Source organism: Camelus dromedarius, chromosome 11, assembly GCF_036321535.1.
Source record: "Camelus dromedarius isolate mCamDro1 chromosome 11, mCamDro1.pat, whole genome shotgun sequence".
Lineage (NCBI taxonomy): Eukaryota > Metazoa > Chordata > Mammalia > Artiodactyla > Camelidae > Camelus > Camelus dromedarius.
In genome coordinates, this window is record NC_087446.1 from 60784093 (window position 1) to 60805904 (window position 21812).

The window sequence follows — 21812 nt, forward strand, 5'->3', positions numbered from 1 at the left end:
ATAGGTTATTGCAAGGTATTGAATATAGGTCCCTGTGCTGTACAGTAAGTCCTTGTTATATATCTATTTTATATGTATAGTAGTGTGTATGTGTTAATCACAAACTTCTAATTTATCCCTCCCTCATTTCCCCTTTGGTAATCAGTTTGTTTTCTATGTCTGTGAGTTGTAAGTTCATTTATAACATTTTTTTTTAGATTCCACATGTAAGTGATATCATATGAAATCTATCTTTCTTTGTCTTACTTTCTTCGCTTAATATGATAATCTTTAGGTCCATGCATGTTGTTGCAAATGACATTATTTCATTCTTTTTTATGGCTGAGTAACATTCCTATGTATATATACACCATATCTTCTTTATCCAGTTATTTGTTGATGGACATTTAGGTTGTTTCTGGAAGTTCCTAGTTTTCTGTCACGTATTTAATTTTTTATATTTCTAAAATATAAAATATAGTTATTTTATACATAAATATGATGACTCCATTATCTAGAGCTTCTGTGAATCTATTTTTATTCTCTATAATTTTCTTTGCTTTTGGTCATGTTTTTAATTTGCCTCTGGCTGGTTATTTTTTATTGAGCACTAAATATCCATGAAAATTTCAAGAATAATTTGAGGTACAATATATCATATTAATCTTTGAGAAACTTACCTTTCCATCTGCCCTGTGTTTGAAGAACAGCAGATTTGCACTTTGTCCAATTTCAATAATTAAGATTATTTGACCAAATGGGTTAACCAAGGGTTCCCTTCCGTTGTGTTCTGGACACAAATTTCTGCTGCCTTAGCCCACAATGATGTTAAAACTTTAGCTCAGCTTCCTAACCTACACATGCTCCTCAAAAAAAAAAAAAAAAAAAAAAAAAAAAAAAAGACTTAAAAAACAAGGCTAAAATTTTAAAAAATACTCACAGACATATATATATATATAAATTTGAATCACTTTTCTGTAGACATGAAACATTGTAAATCAACTATACTTCACTAAAAAATTAAAATCAAAATTAAAAATTTTTAAGTAAAAACACACGGCAAAGGGGCATCAACTGCTAGTCTCACAGCATTGGACTTCTACCATGTCCAGACCTGGCCTGTATTTCTCCACTATTGTATTAGGTACCTAGTGCCTTTAAACACATGTGCTACATACTTTTTCAAGTGGATGGTTGGCCCAAATTATGTAGTCTACCGTTACTCAAAGCCTGTATATTGCCTTTGACTATCCAAAGAAATCTTTAACTACCTGAGAACATGGTTATACTGTAACATTTTTGGAAAATTAAGCATTCCATTTAAATAACTATGAATAGTTTATCACTACCTTCTCTGTGAAACATTTTCTTCACATGGCTATTAGACCATTCCATTTCTCTCCTGATTATCCTCCTACTTCAATGTCTTCTACACAGGCTTCTTTAATAGTTTCTCTTTATTTCCTTAGCATTCCAATTTCCCAGGGCTCTGCCTCTTGACTTTTCTTTTACGTTTATAACCATTTACTTGATGAGCTCAATCAGTCACATGGCTTTATCTACATGCCATGTTTATGTATTTTTGCACATTTCAAATTTATACCTCTAGTCAGAATTCTCCTCTGAGTTCTGAGATCAAATTACCTACTATATATTTCTAAACTTATCCAATTTCCTTCTTAACAGAAACCCAACATGCCTTGAACTGAACTACTGTTCTTCTCTATCCTTAAACCTGCTTTTCGCACAATCTTTTCCTTCTCAGTTAATGAAAACTCCATCTCCAAGTGAAAACCTTAGCAACATGATCAACACCAGTCTCTCTTACAGCTTACATGTGCTGTTTGAGTACATTGTTTTGCCTGTTTCGGAAAAATAAAACATCTACTCCCTTCTTACAATGTCCACTGCTATTTACCTTGTACAAGCCACCATCATTTCTAACCTGGATTAATGAATTAGGCTTCAGTGCTTCAGTCTATTCTCAGCACAACAGCCAAAGTAATCATATCACTCTTTAAAATACTTCAGAGGCTTCCTCTGACACTTACGGTGTATGTCAAAGTATTTTCAATCACCTACCTCCCTGATCTCAAGTGCTATTTGTCCTCTTTTTCTAAGCCTCAGCTTCTTTTATTTCATCAAACATTCAACTGGTTTCTAATTCAAACACAGTATCTAATGAATGAAATTCATGAAGATTAAGAAAAATGATGCATATCTAAATATCTGACACAACTGCTAGCAAGTAGTGGACAATCATTTTCTTGCTGTTGTTTACCTTTTTTCTACATTATATTTAAAAGGATCATATTTAGGTCACAGAAGGACACACTATTTTAAGGATATATGTCTCTATATTCTTGATTCTGACTTCCTAAATGCTTTATCTTGAGTTACTCTATAAAACATTGATTAACTTTCTAAAACTGTATGATTTTTGATACTATCTTTTTAACTGAATTAGTTTCCAGCAAAAAAATAAATACTCCCTGTGATTTACAAACTTAGCACATAAACGTGTTAGGCTCTCCACTGTGTCTATTTTGTCCTCTTTCAATGTTCCTATTAAACACAAAAAAACTAGTAGCGAGATTGCTGTTATAGAATTTGTGATTTCCACTAAGTACCATTTTTTCAATCCATCTGTAAATATTAAGAGACAGTTATTCATTGATTTGTCCTTGTACAAAGTCCATTAGCTGACCATGTTTGACCCTTAAAAGGGTTTTCTCCAAAGAAGAACATTAGGTAACCATTATGATTATCTCAGCAATATAACAAATTACTACCTCTATGAACTTTTAGTCATCGATGGTGGCCTTCCAGATTTTATGGACTATACAAGAATTTGACAAGATTATTTGGGCAGGAGTTTTACAAAAGAAACCATTGAGAGGTCTTAGGTTAAATTTCACCTAATATTTGATTATTGTGTCATTGGTATTACACAAACAATAGCAGATGAAGTACTTTTCTTTTTTTCTAAGTATAGTTGATTCACAATGTTAGTTTCTGGTGTATAGCATAATGATTCAGTTATATACATAGATTCTTTTTTGTTATAGGTTATAAGATATTGAATGTAGTTCCCTGTGCTACATATAGTAGAACCTTGTTTATCTATTCTATATATAGTACTTTATATATGCTAATTCCAAACTCCTAATTTACCCTTCTCCCTTTCCCCTAAAGTACTTTCTTAGAGTAAACCGCAACTGTATCTCAGAAGAACTATTTCAGTGTGTTCTTTATACTTTATTAATAAATGTTTTACTACCCACAGCATTTGAAAAGCATATTAATAAAATACATTTTTCCTTTAAATAATATATCCAAAACGTCAAAGGAAAAATGTATAGCATATTTTTTTACTATACAGATTTGTGAATGAAAAATATTGCCAGCCATATCAGTAAACGAATAATTCTGCGGCTTTCAAGTTATCAGCCACTACTGCCACCCCAGACTGTGAGCAGAGGGAACTCAGGATGCTGACAAGCAGGCAGCCTGGTCTCTGCAACCACGCTCAACAGAGGACCCGAGGGGAACTCTGGATACGGAAAAACAGGATACTGGCCCTAGATGGCTAGCTGCGTATCAAAGGAATGATTTCAGTGAGGCCACACCTTTACACCTTCCCATACATAGAAAACAGCTAAGTTCCTTAACTTGAAATGATCTGGTTTTCTTTAATTAACGGTAACCTTTTGATCTTTCAACTAACTGGTCTTTGTTGCAAAAAAACTCCTATATATCCTGGCTTCTCCCTTGCCTAGGTGGAAGTCTCTTAGAGAGATCTGAGAGGCTGTGTCCTGGGCTTGAGTCCGCAGGAAGTCCACCAAATAAAACATAACTCTCAACTTACAGGCTGTGCCTTTTATTTCAGTCGACAGATTCCAAGATAATATAAATCAAACCACTATATATTCTGAATTAGTCACACATCAATGGTAACTGTAGGTTAATAATAGTCATACAACACTGGTTTCAAAGAAAAATATTAAAGGCCATTTTAAAATAAAGTTCATAAGCAAAATAGATATAAATTTTATTTAAACAATGCCCATTTTTGTACCTTTTCCAAGTCCCAATATCATAGAATAAATCAGAATCTCTCCTGTAACTTTTGAAACTTCCATAGCTATTCTCATTTCTGAACCATTTCATAAGACAATATTGAGATCTTTTGCATTTTCCCTAACTTCTCTTGGAATATATGGACATGGATGTACTGCTACAAGTTGTTTGAAACCAAAATGATCAAATTCTTGAAGATTCAGTAAAAACTAAAGCATATTTCTACTTTTCTTGAAATTTAATTACTCTACGGAAGAAGATCTAGATGAATGTAGTCCACCATTTTAATGTGTTTAGATATTTCTTGTCCACTCACTAATTATAAGTTATCAATTTATTCAATAAGCCTTTTTAAAGAGCTATTAGATGCTGTATAACCAAGGGCAAATCACATTGTTATTATCTTTAACATCCCCTGCAGTCTAGTAAGACAACTACCACTAACTGCTATCACTCCTTATTTGTATGCTACTACTACAAATTTTTCCTTGCGTAACATTTAGCATATGCCAGACAATTTTAAATTCTTTACATGTACAATTTTATATGTCATAGCTCATACTATTTACTTGTTAAGAACAATTGTTCTAATTGAGGTGACTGCCCTGTAACAGGTAAAATAGAATACAGCATTTTAAGTGCTATTCATGAGGAAGGGCTACGACTTTTATTCCCAATGTACATGAATTACAGTGTATTGATAAAGTGGATAATCTTACGTAAAAACATCTTATTGCATACATTTTCACAATTATTTGGTAGAAAAGCTAACTAAAAAACTGAATATTAATATCTTAAAATAATTTATCTCTCACCCTAAACAAAGATGCAAAAATATCTACTTAATTCTAGGGGAAAAATACAAGGAAGAGAACAGAAATTATTTTTGTGTTTTTTTCCTGTTTATTTAACCTTGGCAAAGTTAAGCAGCTACCCTCTCCCACTGCCCAACTCAACTAACACTTGCCTAATTATCTTAATAATTTCTTGATGCATGTAAATCTTATATTGCTATTATTGTTATTTCACTATACAAGGGAAAAATATAAAGTTTTGAGAGGTTGTGTGCCTCATCTAGTGTTACTGAGTTAGTATGTAGTTGAATAAAAACACACAAAGAGTCTAGCTCAAGATACTGTGTGCTTAACATTACACTGTCTTGACTCCATATTATCAGGTTAATCAATTTCACCTACATGGATTTAAGATAGGAAATTCAGAGGAGCAAGCTTATTCATTTTGAATGACCAAGACAAGTAAATGAGTCTACCTGAGAGTGTTAGAGACATAAAATCACATCAACAATTACTAAAAAACAAAACAAAACAACTATTGCACTACTAAACTATAACAAAGAAGAAAAGATGAGGCAGTATAGTACAGTTAAGGTCAACAGTGGCTTTTGGAAGTAGACAGCCTGACCTTTGAAGGCTCTCTCTGCTATTCAAAAAGCTGTGTAACCATAGTCAAATCACTCAACCTCTCTGTCCATCAGTTTCTTCATTTTCAAGAGACAATACCTTACAAAAAGGTTGTAAATAATAAATGTAAATTATGTAGAGCCTCGTGTGTAGCTCTACCTGGATTATAATTACTGACATTACTATTCATTGTTGCTCAGTACACATTATTACTTAATGTACAAAGATTATCTTTGTAAAATGAAAAGAAAATGAGTCCTATATAATATACTTAAAAACCTGTTGCTTTATTTATTATAAAAGATTACTTGGGTTGTGGTCACTAGGTTGTTTTATGTCTTTAATGGAGTCCAGAACTATTACATTTGGCCAGACTAACAAAAATGCTTATGCATCTCCTTAGTATCTTTATCTGTTTTAAAAACTGTTTCAAAACGGTATGCATATTGATAAACATGTGATGACAGTGGGTATTTACTCTTAAGCATCCACTGGGAGGAAACTCAAGAGCCAATTTTTACTCATCACTCAGAGGTAATTTTTTTTAAACTAACATAATATTATGACATAAGCTGTCGTAATATTCCATCTCTCATATTTATTTTTCTGCTCATTAATTCTATCTCTTTTTCAATTTTTAATTGCATTGTATTGTTTCCAAGTTTTGCTGATAACATGCAAGGCAAAAAGCATGAGCTAAGAGTTTCAGATTACTTCCCCTGGAACAGACACTATGATAAGTGTTACATGTATATTAATGTATTCAAACATGTCATTAAAATCTTTGAAATAGATTATATTACTGTTAGGATAAAACAAGAGAATTCCTCTTTTGGGAGTCTCAAAATGTCAACTTCCCTGTAGATTCTTTAATATTTAGAAAATCAGGTTGCCTGCAAGTAATTTTTTAACTTTTCCTTTCCAATCTGTATTTTTTTTTAACATATCACATTGTCTAAGATCTTCAGCACAATGTTAAATAGAAATGGTTAGAGTGGACAGCATGCCTCATTATTCCCTATGTCAGGAAGAAGACATTCATTCATTAACTATTAAGTATGCTGTTAACGGGGTTTTACACAGTTATCCTTTATCAGTTTGAGAGATTTTATCATGAAAGAAGATTGAATTTTGCCAAATTCTTTTTAAGTTCCTCTCAAGGCAATCATATGGCTTTTCTTCTTTAGTCTGTGAATATAGTGAATAACACTGATTGATTTTTGTGTTACCAGAATAATCCTCAATTGGTCATGATACATTAATCTTTTAATATATTATTAGATTTGATACGTTAACTTCGTGTGAAGTACTTTTGTAGCTAGATCCACAGATTTTGTTCTTTCATAGTTTTCTGGTTTCTGGTTTTGTTTTGTAGACATCTTCATCTAAATCAGTTATCAGCATAACACTGGTCTTATAAAATACATTTTGTAGTATTCTTTCCTTTTCAATTTTCTAGAAGTATTTGTGTAGAATTGGTATTAATTATTTCTTAAACATTTGGTATAATCATCCATGAAGTAATCCAGGGGTAGAATTCTTTCTATGGAAAGTTTTTTTCTCCCCCATGAAATCAGTTTCTTTAATAGATATAGGACTGTTCAGTATATCTATTTTTTTATTGAGAGAGCTTTCATAATTTTTGTCTTTCAAGGTATTTTTCCAGTTTATTTAATTAATCAGATTTCCTAGATGGCTGTTAATAATATTCTCTTTTTATTCTCATTGTGTATGTAGGATCTGCATTAATCTCACCTCCGTCATTTCTGATATTGAGGACTTGTATCTTTTTCTTTCCTAAATGTATTGGTCATTTATTTGTCTTATTCTTTTTCTCTATCATTTCCTGTATGCAAATATTTATAGCCAACATATAAATCATATAAAATATCTAAATACATACAATGGCCTAAAACAGAAAACAACAAAATGTCCACTAACAGTTGAATGAGTAAACAAACTGTGGAATATCCATACAATAAAACACTAGTCTACTTTTGATATCTCCAAACACAAGGATGAGTCAGAATAATTATACTGAATGAAAGAAGTCAGACCAAAAAGATATATATTGCAATGATTCCATTCGCTTAAAAAAAAAAAAAATCTGGAAAAAAGAAACTATCCACAGAGACAGAGAGCAATTCAGTGTTTTCCTGAAGATAAAAGGTAGGGAGACGTGGATTTAAATGGGACACAAGAAAACTCTTTGGAGTGACTACTATGCTTACATATTGATTATGGCAATGGTTTCTTAGGTATATACGTATTTATGAAAATTCATCAAGCTGCACAGCTTAAATTGCGTAGTTTATTGTAAATCAATTATACATCAATAAAGCTGTAAAATAAAATAGCCAAGTATGACAACTTCATGTGATTTAGCCTAATATCTTCTCCATTTCACAGAAAAATAACCAGAAAGACCAAAATATAAAATAATTTTCTAAAGCCACAAAGCTAGTAAGTTACAGGGACAGGACTGAAAACCACAGACTGTCTCCAGAGCCTAAATACTTACACACTATTTAATAGTGCCTCTTAATGTGTATGTGTTTTAAAGTTATATTTCCTTTACTATCCTTCTTTTTTAGTTTTTTATATAGTACTTGCTAGCATTCAAGATAAACATTTATATTTAAATCAATAATTCAATTTTACTTTCTTTCTATTAATGGTGCTTTGAAAACCATATCACACTATTTTCATTCTACTGAAGGTACATGATGGCTCAAATAACTTTCTATGTATTTACTTAAGGGCATAAATCCCTAAGTAAGCTCATAAATCAACATATATGTACCTATGCAACAAAATTTGATTGTTATTTACAGGTAATGTATGTGAGGGGAAATTGTCCTCCAGTTGGTAAGCACCTATTATCATGTACTCTTTCTCATAGATGTTGCTCACATATAACAATAAGGGAGTTGCAGCCCTCCTCCCAAGTGCTTCACCGAGAGTTGGGGCCTATCCTTATCATAGTATTTATCCCACTTTGTTATAATTAGTGATGTATTAGACAATTTCTTTTACTGATTAGACAAAAGTTCCTTTTAGTACAATTAGTTAATGTAAAAGATGCATATTTTAGAAAGAAAATTCTTGTAGATTAAGAGTAAACATTACTAAGTCAATCCAATAATCTGCTCCAGCTGAATATGAGAACTATCAAAATCTGAATTTAACTTCAGTAGATGAAAAGATCAGGTTCAGCAGCATGATGGATCTGCAAACTGGAAAGATACTTGTCTAGTCTCAAGTTCAATAACAAATAATTGAAAATGTTTTAAAGAACAATCTTGCATTGAGTTTACTAACCACACATATATGCATTCTGCATATAGTGCTGCTAGACAATAGACCTTTAAAATTACATAGAATTTTTAGGCAATAACTTGAAGGTTTCCACACATGTGCATAGTACAACTTTTACATATAAATGTAACTTGGAAAACATTGCACATCTTAATTTTTCTCTAATATAAAACAACTGCTTAGAGAAGTGATAAAATGTTATACTTCAGAATTCCTCAGGGTAATATATACCCATATATCATAAGATTTACAAGTCTTAAATGATAGCATCACATGGAAAGAGAATTAAAAATCTTGAAATTATCAGTTTTATTCAAAAACAAAAGTATTACTCCTTGAGACATGGGAATTTGATGTTATGATTAACAATCTGCAATCATTCTCACCATCTTATTTAACTACCCTTTCCTTTAAACCAACTTAAGTCTTATTTTCCTCTCACTTTGTCTTTTCTCTTAATTAATACCCAATCCCTATGGGGACACAACTCCAAAGTACTCTGCTTATAAAACTTCCAAATTATCACATGTAATTTTAATTACGATTAACTACCATGGGTAAAACATTCATTACAAAGGGAATATAATAATCCAATTACACTTAAAAAACTTTTTGGCTCAGGTATTTACCTGTCACCCTGGATTTTATTTCTAAAGCCTAGTTACCTAGCAAAATACTCCTAAGTAATTTCAGCAATTTTCTGTGAACATGAGAGAAGAAACTCCTAATACCAGCTCTCTAATCTGCTGCTTATTCTCTATCCCCAGCTGCCCTTTAATCATTTACAGTTAATATAATTACGTGTTTATTGTGAATGTATATGAAGAACTACAAATATAATAAATGTTACATTTGAAGGTGAAGGGGGAAAATCATCTCTTGGAAATTTTCAAAGTAATTATTTAAGAATTATTTTCACAGCTATTAGACCCTTAAGTGTGATGTAGCTAGAAAATAAGCAGATTTGGGGGAGAGATTTATTGATGAGAACTCTTGGATATGAGCTCTCGCAGTCTGTGAGCACTGCAGAGAGGTGAAGTCTGCCCATTCCCAGAAGGGTGGTGAAATGACGTCCTGGGGAGCCCTCTGTAGGGGAAGACAAAGAGAACTTGGCCCTGTCTCATGCTAGCACAAGGTCAAGTGTACTGTGGCAGCCTGACAGAAACAGCTGCATGAGGCAGGCTTGCATTTCCAGTATTCATAAACATGAGGCTTATGTCAGGATTTCCTATAAACCAGATTCAGCCACACAGGAGAGAAAGAAACTGTGTGTGTATAGGTTGGAGTTTCCCATCACCCCTTCTTCAGGTTGGATTCATTTGCAGAACAACTCACAGAACTCAAAAAAACATTTTACTTACTGGATTACCAGTTTATTATAAAAGAATACAACAAGAGAAAGGACAAAAAAAATCACATGATTATTTCAATAGATGCAGAAAAAGCATTTGATAAAATTGAACACCCATTTATGATAAAAACTTTTACCAAAGTGGGTATAGAGGGAATATATCATGACATAATAAAAGCTATTTATGACAAATCTACAGCCAGCATAGTACTCAATGGTGAAAAGCTGAAAGCTTCCCCCCTAAAATCTAGAACAAAACAAGGATGTCCACTCTCACCACTTCTATTCAATACAGTATTGGAAGTCCTAGACATAGCTATTAGACAAGGAGAAGAAATAAAAGGGATCCAAATTGGAAGAGAAGAGGTAAAACTGTCATTATATGCAGATGATATACTATTATATATAGAAAGCCATAAAGAATTCACACAAAAACTACTAGAGATAATTCAGCAAGGTAGCAGTATACAAGATTAACATACAAAAATCAGTAATATTTCTTTACACTAACAATGAAATATCAGAAAAGGAATATAAAGAAACAATCCCTTTTAAAAATTGTATCCAAAAGGATAAAATACTTACGAATAAATCTGACCAACGAAGTGAAAGACCTATATGCAGAGAACTACAAGACACTGACAAATGGAAAGATATTTCATGTTCTTGAATTAGAAGAATTAATATTGCTAAAATGGCCATACTACTGAAAGCAACCTATAGCAATCAATCCCTATAAAATCACCCAGGCTGTGGGAAGTAAGAGAAGGTCCTGATGGAGGGGCAGGAAAAGGATCGGTTGGGGCGTGCTGAGCTTCAGAGGTGGCTCAGAGAATGGCAGAATCAGGCCCAAGTCGCTGCACCCCGACCGCTCCTCCCAAAAGAAACTCACGGGATATTGAGAGAGAGATCGGGGGAAATCCTGCGGCGAGAAAACACCTACGTGCCCCCACCCCCACCCGACCCCCGGTGCCAGAATCTCCTCCTATCTTGCAAACACTAATCCTCCAAGACGACTGTCTCCCCTTAACCCCTCTACAATTCCACATTCAGACTCACAGCTCCGCAGCTCCTGGTCCGGACGCCCAGTCAGGTGCGAGGGAAGGGCTGCGGCACACAGACCGCAGAGCGAAAAAGGCTGCGCCGAAGGCTGGCGCAGAAGTGGACTGCGCATGTGCAGGTTGCAAATCTCGCGCCTTTTGGGAGCCGGAAGTGCCCGAGGCAGGAATAGAGGCTTCCAGAGGCTTCCGGAGGCCGCCATCCCTCGTCAGCAGAGGTGCATGGCTGCGGCAACCCGGAGGTGCTCTGGGACACATCCTCGGGGCCGAATGTCCGGGGCTGAACGTCCCTCCTAGCAGTTGCCAGGTAGGAGACCATCGCTGCCTGTTCCTTAAGTCTTTTCTCTCAAGAGCGGCTTCAGGGTAATAGTCTCGCTTTCTGGCCTAGCTCGCGTACAGACACCCTGCTCTGTGGGAGCTGGCTCCTTCGCCTTTTATTTTTATTTTTTGGCTTTTAAAACTTTATTCAGTTAGAAACCTTTATTAGAGACACAGCAAAGGGATGCGGGCTGAAAGTCAAGGCCAGACAGTGGAGGGGGCCTTGGACCTCTGAGTACTCACCCCAGATGGAAAGATTGGGTCACTCCAATGCAAGATCAGAGTTTGGGGCTCTAGCTTCCCCTTGCCTTGGAAGAGGAGTGGGGAAGTCTCAGGGATTCTTTGAGGGAGGGGGAAGCAAGCACCCATCTCTCCATCTGGATGTAGGGAAATGGGACAGAGGCCCAGTCCTTTCAGGAGGCTGGGCTGGGACAGGGGATAGGAGGCTGGGCTGGGGAAGGGGATAGGAGACAGCTGTCTGGCATGGGTTCTCTCAAGCCAAGGTGGGAATGAGGCCACTTTAGGAGGGTGGGAAGTTGGGAAGTTTTGTTTTAAGGTTTCTGATTGTTTTCTAATTTGTGGAGTGAGCTTAGGATGGGGGCTGTGAGTGGCCTGCCCTCCCAGTATCATTCCTCGTCAAAGTTCTGATTCAGGAGGAAGTTGCAGCCAGTGTCTCTGGTTGGTTTGTTTTGTTTTATTTTTTGCTTTTTGTTTTTCCATAAGCAAAGTAGTTCTGGATCACCAGGTTGTCTGGGAAGCCCAGGGCTTTCAACTTGCGTATAGCTTCTTTCTCCTACATTGTCACTGGGATGGAGTTCATCTTCCCAGCCTCCTCACTTACGGACCCATTTCATGCTCCACATCCCAGATACCCACCAGCTCCAGGGGGCTTATTTCAATATCTGGATGAATTTCTCCTATTGCTGGCTAATTTGCTGCAAAAGCTGAGGGTTCTCCTGGCTCATTAAATGAAAGGATGTACATAGACTTTAACTAACTTTTGACATCCTACAGCAAAAATCAATTTCATATTGTAGAGGGGCAAGAATTTTTTTATTTACTTATCTACGTTGGCAGATACAGGATGATATTAGTGGGTAATATTTTATCTACACATTATAAAAATATTCTGACTGAAATTTTATGTGCAACGGTTGGACCTAAGCACTGGGGAGGCAGCAATGAACAAGAAAAGGAAAACAAAAATTTCTGCCCTCCTCTTATGCTTTAATTTGATTGGGAATAAAAAACAAAAATGAAAATTATGGAAAAAGTACTTTGATGTAATTAAATATATATGTACATATACTTTACATACATATACACACACTTAAATATACATGTAAAATTTTGACACTTTGGGCTCTGGGAAACAAACTTTAATGTCGTTAGATAGATAGTTATTGGAAAAACCCTAAACATTTACACAATGCTTAATTAGGAAAATAGATTTTACTATAGCATAGGGCAGATAAAACTATTTTAATTTTTTTAATTGAACTATAATTGATCTGCAATACTGTGTTAGTTCCAGGTGCACCACATAGTGATTTGATATTTCTACACATTACTAAATGATCACTGTGATAACTCCGGTTACCATTTGTCACTGTACAAACATAATACAGTATTATTGACCACATTCCCCATGCTGTACACTGCATCCCTGTGACTCATTTTTTTGTAACTGGAAGTTTGTACCTCTTAATCCCCCTCACCATTTTGCTCATCCTCTCATCCACCCTCACCTCTGGCAAACACCAGCTCTGTGAATATCTATGAGTGTTTCTGTTATATTTGTTCCTCTTTTATTTTTCAGATTCCACATATAAATGAAATCATATGGAACTTGTCTTTCTCTGTCTGACTTATTTCACTTAGTATAATACTCTTTAGTTCCTTCCCTGTTGTCACAATTGTCAAGATTTCATTCCTTTTTATGTCTCATATTTCATTGTAGATATATACCACATCTTTATCCATTTATCTGTTGATGGGTAGTTGGATTGCTTTCACATCTTGCTTTTGTAAATAATGCTGCAACAAAATAGGGATTTATGTATCTTTTCTAATTAATGTTTTTGTTTTCTTCAAATACTCGAATGGAATGGTTGGATCATATGATAATTGTATTTTTAATTTCTTAAGGCATCTGTTTTCCATAGTGACTGCACGCATTTACATTCCCTTTTCTTTACAACCATGCCCAGGCTTGTTGTTGTCTGTCTGTTTGATAATAGCCATTCTGACACGTCAGAGGTGGTAGCTCGTTGTTGTTTAGATTTGCATTTCCCTGCTGGTTGTGATGTTGAGCCTCTTTTTCACCTTCCTGTTGGCCTCCTGTATGTCTTCTTTGGAAAAATGTCCTCTGTCCCTTTTAATTTTTTTTTTTTTGATATTGTATGAGTTCTTTGTGTATTTTGGATATTGACTCCTTATCAGATGTGATGCATTATTTGCAAATGTCTTGTCTCATTCAGGCAGCAGCCTTTTCATTTTGTTGATAGTATTTTCTGTATGCAGAAGATTTTTAGTTTGATGTACTCTCATTTTTGATTTTTGCTTTTGTTTCTCTTGCCTGAGGAAACAGATTTAAAAAAATGTTGCTAAGACCCCTGTCAAAGAGCTTACTACCTATGATTCTTCTAGAACATTTTTTTATGTTCTCAGGTCTTGCATTTAACTCTTCAATCCATTTTAGGTATATTTTTGTATGTATATGAGGAACTAGTCCAGTTTGATTTTTTTGTGTGTAACTATCCAGTTTTCCCAACTCCATTTATTAAAGTCGTCTCTTTTCCCTAGGGCATATCCTTGTCTCCTGTGTTGTAGATTAATTGACCGTATGCTTGTGGATTTATTTCTGGGCTCTCTGTTCTGTTCCCTTGATATGTATCTGTTTGTATGCCAACACCGTAGTGTTTTTTTGTTTGTTTGTTTGTTTGTTTAAATTGAATTACAGTCAGTTACAGTGTGTCAGTTTCTGGTATACAGCACAATGTCGCATTCATGCATATGCATACATGTATTAATTCTCGTGTTCCATGCTACTTTGATTATTGTGGCTTCATAGTATGGTTTGAATCAAGGAACATAATACCTCCAGCTTTGTTTCTCTTTCTCAAAAATGTTTTGGTTATTCAAGGTATTTTGTGTTTCCATACAAATTTTTAAATTATTTGTTCTAATTCTGTGAAAAATGCCATTGTATTTTGATAGGAATTACGTTGACTTTGTGTACTACCTTGGGTAGTATGGTCATTTTAACAATATTAATTGTTCCAATCTATGAACAGGGTACATCTTTCCATTTGTTTATGTTACCTTCAATTTCTTTCATGAATGTTTTATAGTTTTCTGAATACAGGTGTATTATCTTCTTAGATTTATTGTTTTTGCTGCAATTGCAAAAGAGACTGTTTTCTTAATTTTGTTTTCTGATAGTTTGTTACTAGTATAAAGAAATGCAACAGATTTTTATATATTAATTTTGTATCCTACAACTTTACTGAATTTATGTTTTAGTTCTAATAGCTTTTTGGCAGCATCTTTAGATTTTTTTATGTATAGTATCATGTCATTGGCAAATGGTAACAGTTTTACTTCTTCATTTTCATTTTGGATGCCTTGTCTCCTTTTTTTTTCCCCAGTCTGATTGCTGTGACTAATATGTCTAATACTGTGTTGAATAAAAGTAGTAATAGTGAGCATCCTCGTCCTGTTACTGATCTTAGAGGAAAAGCTTTCAGCTTTTCATCACTGAGTATGGTGTTAGCTGTGGGCTTGCCGTATTTGGCCTTTACTGTATTGAGGCTATAGTCCCTCTATAGCCACTTTGCTGAGTTTTTATCGTTAATGGATGTTGAATTTTGTCAAAAGTTTTTTCTGTGTCTATTGAGATGATCATAATGTATTCATTCCTCAGTTTGTCAATGGGATGTATCACGTTGACTGATTTGCAAATAGTGAACCATCCTTGGGTCCCTGGGATAAATCCTACTTGGTCATGGTGTATGATCCTTTTATTGTACTGTTGAATTTGACTTCCTTAATTTTTTTTTGAGGATTTTGCATCTATATTAATCAGTGATAGTGGTCTGTAATTTTCTTTTCTGTGTGTGGTGTGTTTGGTTTTGGGATTAGGGTGATGCTGGCCTTGTAAAATGAGTTTGCAAGTGTTTCTTCCTCTTCAGTTTTTTTGAAATGGTTTTAGAAGGCTATGTGTTAACTCTCCTTTGTGTTTTTGGTAGAATTTACTATAAAGGTATCTGATCCTTTCAGTCCTGGGCTTTTGTTTGTTGGGAGTTTTTTCTGTTTGTTTTTTGTTTTTTATTACTGATTCAATTTCATTATTTGTAAATGGTCTGTTCATATTTCTTTCTGATTTCAGACGTGGGAGATTTTATGTTTCTAGGGACTTACTCATTTCTACCAGGTTGTTCATTTTATTGACATATAATTGTAGTAATCTCATCTAATCCTTTGTATTTTATTTCTGATTTTATTTCTTTGGGCCCTCTCTCTTTTTATCGTGATGAGTCTGCCAATGGTTTATCAATTTTGTTCATTTTTCAAAGAACCATCTCTTACTTTCATTGATCTTTACTACTGCCTGTTTACTCTCTATTTCATTTACTTCTGTTCTGATTTTTATTATTTCTTTCCTTCTACTAACTTTAGGTTTTGATTATTCTTCATTTTCTAATTCCTTCAGGTGTATAGTTAGGTTGTTGAAAATTTTTCTTGTTTCCGGAGGCAAGCTCATATGTCTATACACTTCCGTCTTGGAACTGCTTTGTTGCATCCCACAGATTGTGGATCATTGTGTTTTTATTTTCATTTGTCTCCAAGCATTTTTTTTTTCATTTCCTCTTTGATTTCTTCAGTGACCCATTGGTTGTTTAGTAGCATATTGTAGCATATTGTTTAGCCTCCACATGTTTGTGCTTTTTGCAGGTTTTGTTTTTTTTTTCTTGTAGTTGATTTCTGGTCTCATACTCTTGTGATCTGAAAAGATACTTGGTATGAATTCAGTCTACTTAGGTGACTTCCACTACTCTGTCTTCTAGTTTGCTTATCTACTCTTCTGTATCATGTAGTCTACTATTGATTTGTTGCAGTGCATTTTTTTATTTCAGTTTTTGTAGTTTTCAGCTCTGTTTGGTTCTTTTTTATATTTTCTATCTCTTTGTTAAACTCAGTGTGTTCATCCATTTTTCTCCTGAGCTCACTGAGCAACTTTATAATCAATAACTTGAATTCCTTATTGGGTAGACTGCTTATCTCTACCTTCACTTAGCTTTTTTTCAGGAGTCTTACTGTGTTCCTTGTGAAAATGTTCTGCAGTCACCTCATTTGCCTGATACCTGTTTTTATTTCTACAGATTAGGTAGGTCAGTTATGTTTCTTGATCTTGGAGAAGTACCCTTATGCAGGAGACATCCTGTGGGCCCCAGCATGCTCCCCTCTGGTCACAGGAGCTTTATGCTCAAGTGATGCTCCATATGTGGGCTGCATGAGCCCTTCTGTTACAGAGTTGACTGCTGTGAGTATGCTGGTAGCTGGTACTGTCCTTTCACCAAGTTGGCTGCAGCATGCAGGTAGATGGCGCTGCATCATGGGGCACTGCTTGTCGGGTTCTGGGGTCCTGGTGCCAGCCTGCTTGTGGGTAGGGACTAGGCCCACACATGAATGGCTGCTTTACCTAAAATGCCCTAGGACTGGAGCTGACTGGCTGATGTGTTGATAAGCCCCTACTGCTAACTCCATAGTGGCACTTGGCAGCATGAGTGTCCTCATGGTAGAACAAGCTCCCCAAAATGGCTTCTGCCAGCATCTATGTCCCAGGGGTTCTCTTTTGCATCCTACTTCTCTGGGAGGCTCTCCAACATCAGCAGGTGGGTCTGACCTAGTGTTCTTTTAAATTACTTCTTCTGTGCTGGGTCTTGGAGCATGTGAGACTTCCTGAGCTCTTTAAGTCTGAAGTTTCTGTTTTCTACAGCCCTCTGTAGAAGCCTTTACACAAGCGCCAGTGGCCTTCAAAGCCAGATGTTCTGCTGGCTCATCTTCCCGGTTCAGGTTCCTGCAGCAGGGAGCCTTGGACCCCACGCTTCTTGGGGAGAACCTCTGCAGTTGTGATTATCCTCCCATTTGTGGGTCTCCTACCCAGGGATGTGAGTCTTGACTATAGCACTTCTCTGCCCTTCCTTCTTGTCTCATTGTGGTTCTTTATTTATAAATTTAGTTGTGGAAAATGTTTTCTGCTAGTTTTCAAGTCCTTCTCATCAACAGTCACTCTGCAAATAGTCGTCATATTGATGTGCCCATAGAAGGAAATGAGCTTTGGGTCTCCCTACTTTGCCATTTTGGCCATGCCCTCATTCCAAAGCCTTTTTAAATTAAGACACTTCTTAACAGCATTTGTTTGAAAACATATCGCATGTTTTTCTTCCATGGGAAATAAAGTTTATTGAAGCAAAATTAATTGTTAATTGCAATATACTGTTTGATAAAAAATGCAAAGGCCCTCTTAAGGCTGTTGAACAAGGATATTGCTCAGTCACTCAAAAGCATTAGTCTGGGTTAAGGCCTGAGGAACTCTTTGATTAGTGAATTTAACAAATTTTATTTGAGTGAATTTATGTCTTAAGTTTTGAATGTGCAGAAGGCTCTTTGCTCTATTTTTAAATTAAGTCAATTTAAACTCAGTTCTCAGAGAACTTAGAGTAGATAAAAAATTGACTGATTGATAAGTCAGATATAATACCTAAAATATAACTTTCACATTTTATTTGTAGGCTTTCAGGAGTTCTTAATTTGCAACTACAAATTTTGATTCTGTTTTACTCAATAGAAAATTGTGTTCAAATGTATCTGTTCTAAGAGCATGAAGTAGTTTCTATAACATAAATGTGAGATGAATTTTACCCCTTTAGGCATTCCATTCAAGTGTATTCAAATTTAAATTTGGTTACCTCAGGATTACATGAATAACAAGGGAAAGGAATTTAGTTTTTCCTCACTCACCACAGATGCCCTGCTGCTGCCTGGCAGAAATGCTTCAATTACTGACAGTCCTTCCCCGGATAAAACCAATGTCCGAGGCACTGGCTTCTCATCACACTTAGACTTATGCCAAATATGTAAACTCTATTCTTAATGCTTCACGCTGTACACCTTTTAGCTGATGCTGTAGCTGTTACTGTGGGCCAAAGGGAAATGCAGTGATTGTTGAACAGAGCTTGGGAAGTCCCAAAATAACAAGAGATGATGTGACCATTGCAAAATCCACTGATTTAAAAGATAAATACAAAAATATTAGCACTAAACTTGTTTAAGATGTTGCCAACAGCATAAATGAAGAGGATGGGAATGACATGCTACTGCTGCTGTGCTGGCAAGTTTTATTGCCAAAGAAGGCTTTTAGAAGATTAACCAAGATGCTAATCTAGTGAAAATCAGGAGATGTGTGATGGTATCTGGTGATGTTGTAATTGCTGAACTTGGGAGGTAGTCTTAACCTGTGGCAACCCTTGAAGAAATTGCTCACGTTGTTGGGAGTTTTGCAAATGGAGACAAATGCTACATCATATCTGATGCAATAAAAAAGGTTAGAAGAAAGAGTGTCATCACAGTAAGGAATGGAAAAACATTTAATGATGAATTAGAAATTACTGAGGGCATGGATTTTATTGAGGTTATATTTCTCTATACTGTATTGATACATCAAAATGCCAGAAATGTGAATTACAAGATGCCTATGCTTTGTTGAATGAAAGAAAATTTCTTCTATTCAGTTTATTATATCTGCTCTTAACTTGCCTATGCTCGCTGTAAGCCCTTGATCATAATTGCTAAAGATGTTGATGGAGAATGTCTAGATACACTTGTTTTGAGTAGGCTAAAAGTTGGTCTTCAAGTTATAGCAGTTAAAGTTCTTGGTTTTGGTGACCAGGAAGCGTATTAAATAGAAAGAAGCATATTAAAATCTTGGCTATTATTCTGATAGTGCCATGTTTGAAAAAGAAGGATTGACTCTAAATCTTGAAGTTGTTAAGCCTCTAGACTTAGGAGAAGTTGGGGAGGTCATTGTGACCAAAGATGATGCCATGCTCTTGAAAGAAAAAGGTGACAAAGTTCAAACTGCAAAACATATTTAAGAGATCATTGAGCTATTATATATTACAACCAGTAAATATGAAAAGATAAAGTTAAATGATCATCTGACAGAACTCAGGTGCTGAAAGTTGGTTGAGACAGATGGTGTTGAAGTGAATAAAAAGAGTTACAGGTGCTCTCAGGGTTACATGAGCTGCTGTTGAGGAACGCATTTTTCTGGAAGGTGTTTGTGCTCTGCTTCAGTGCATTCCAGCCTTGGACTCAATAACTCCAGCTAAGACAGATCAAAAATTGATGTGGAAATTATTAAAAGAACACTCAAAATTCCTGCAATGACCATTACTAAGAATTCAGATGTTGAAGGATCAGTGATAACTGAGAAAATTAGGCAAAGCTCCTCAGGAGTTGGTTACGGCAGTACACTTATAGATTATGTGAATTTGATGATAAAGGAATCAAAGATCCAATGAAGGTTGTAAGAAGTACTTTATTGGATGATGCTGGAGAGGCCTCCTGGTTAATTATAGTGGAAGATGTAGTCACAGGAAGTTCTAAAGAGAAGGACCCTCTAATGGGTAGAATGATGGAATGGGAGTTGGTATGGAAGGTAGCATGTTATATTTCTGAAATAGTGCTCAACCATTGTTACTGAGTTGTGAAGGAAGCTCAAGGCAGCGTTCCTCACCAATAACTTCAGAGAAGTCAGTTGAAGGAAAAGAAGGAAGAAAAGGTGGCTTATTGTATAAGGAAATAACTATAACCATCAGTTACTGGTTTCAGTGGAAAACATTGAATGATTTACTGCTGCCACTGCCCATGCCTACAGATAATTTGTCTTGTTTTTCGTATGTGAAAGACAAAAGAGTAAAAAGACATTTGTACATTCCCAGTAACAGTGCAAGAGCCATGTCCCAGTGAACTGCCTTCAACCTAAATCACTGAGGAATTTTTATTACTATTCTGTTAAAACTAGAATTTTAGTACCTGTCATCACCAGATAGGAAGTTAGGAAGCAGTCTTACTGTGGGGAATAAAAATAATTGTGTACAATCTAGAGAAATAGTTAATTATGTGACAACCTTTCTGTAATAAAAATCTGTTTAAAGTTAAAAAGATAAAATTAGTTTTATTTGTGACAAAAAAATCATACTAAATTTTGGCATAACCATAAATATTTCTACAATAAATGTGACTTTTATTAGGAAATGAAGTAAGTATTCCTGATAATTAAAATTATGGACAACATGGAAATAGTTACAATATATTTTGGTAGGTAAAAAACTGGTAAATTATTTCTATGTATGGTAATTGTTTCTCGCAAATAATACGTTGCTCATATCGATTACTAATGTGAAATATAGAAGTCTTCTTTTTCTCATATTTAGACAGAAAACTTCATGAAGAAATGGAGAAGCTACATATACACAATCTTCAGTACAATTAATCTACATATACTAAAAATGTGAAACTCTACATTAACCATTTTAATACTTTTAATGCCTTAGGGCCATTTAATCCCTATTATGCCAGTGGGAAAATTAAAATACAATGTTATTGAATATAGAGGAATTCAGTTTCTTTTGACTGAAGGACCACATTGCTGCCACAGGTCTTTATTCTTTTTAATCAATTTTAGTATATTATAATTTTTCCTACAATAACTATTTCGGAAGCATAATATCAGGGAAAGCAGTACTCCAGAGTTAAAGAAGATACAGTCTTTACCTTCTAGCTTGAGAAAATAGGAAATGTATACAGAAAAGTTTAATGATAGTTTACTAAATGCTATATCTGAAGAAACTATAATGAGAACATAAGGAAGGGAAAGACTGAATCTGACTGAAGGTTGGGAATTGGATTATTCTGGTCTCTTTTGGTGAACTCAGATTATTTTAAAGAAAAAAATACTTTCGGCTCATATAACTAGAAAGATAAAAGAAGCAGAATAAGTCTAGACAAGGATGGATCAAGAAATGTGAAATAGTGAAGACTTTCTCAGCTCAGACTTCTCATTGCCTTATTGTCAAGCAGCTTATTGCCAGGTAACTGGAAAAGTGTATCTCAAAGCTTGCTATCTCAGAGTTTTGTTATGATCGAAAAATCCACAGTATAAAAAGCATGTGTATAAGAAAATATGGAAAACACTTAAGCAGTAGTTGCAAGTTAAAG

General features: G+C 35.1%; 1 pseudogene; it reads left to right on the top strand.

Moving 5' to 3' along the window:
- The first annotated feature begins 18981 nt into the window (after positions 1-18981).
- Positions 18982-20270, top strand: LOC135322453 (60 kDa heat shock protein, mitochondrial-like; annotated as a pseudogene).
- Positions 20271-21812: the final 1542 nt, after the last annotated feature.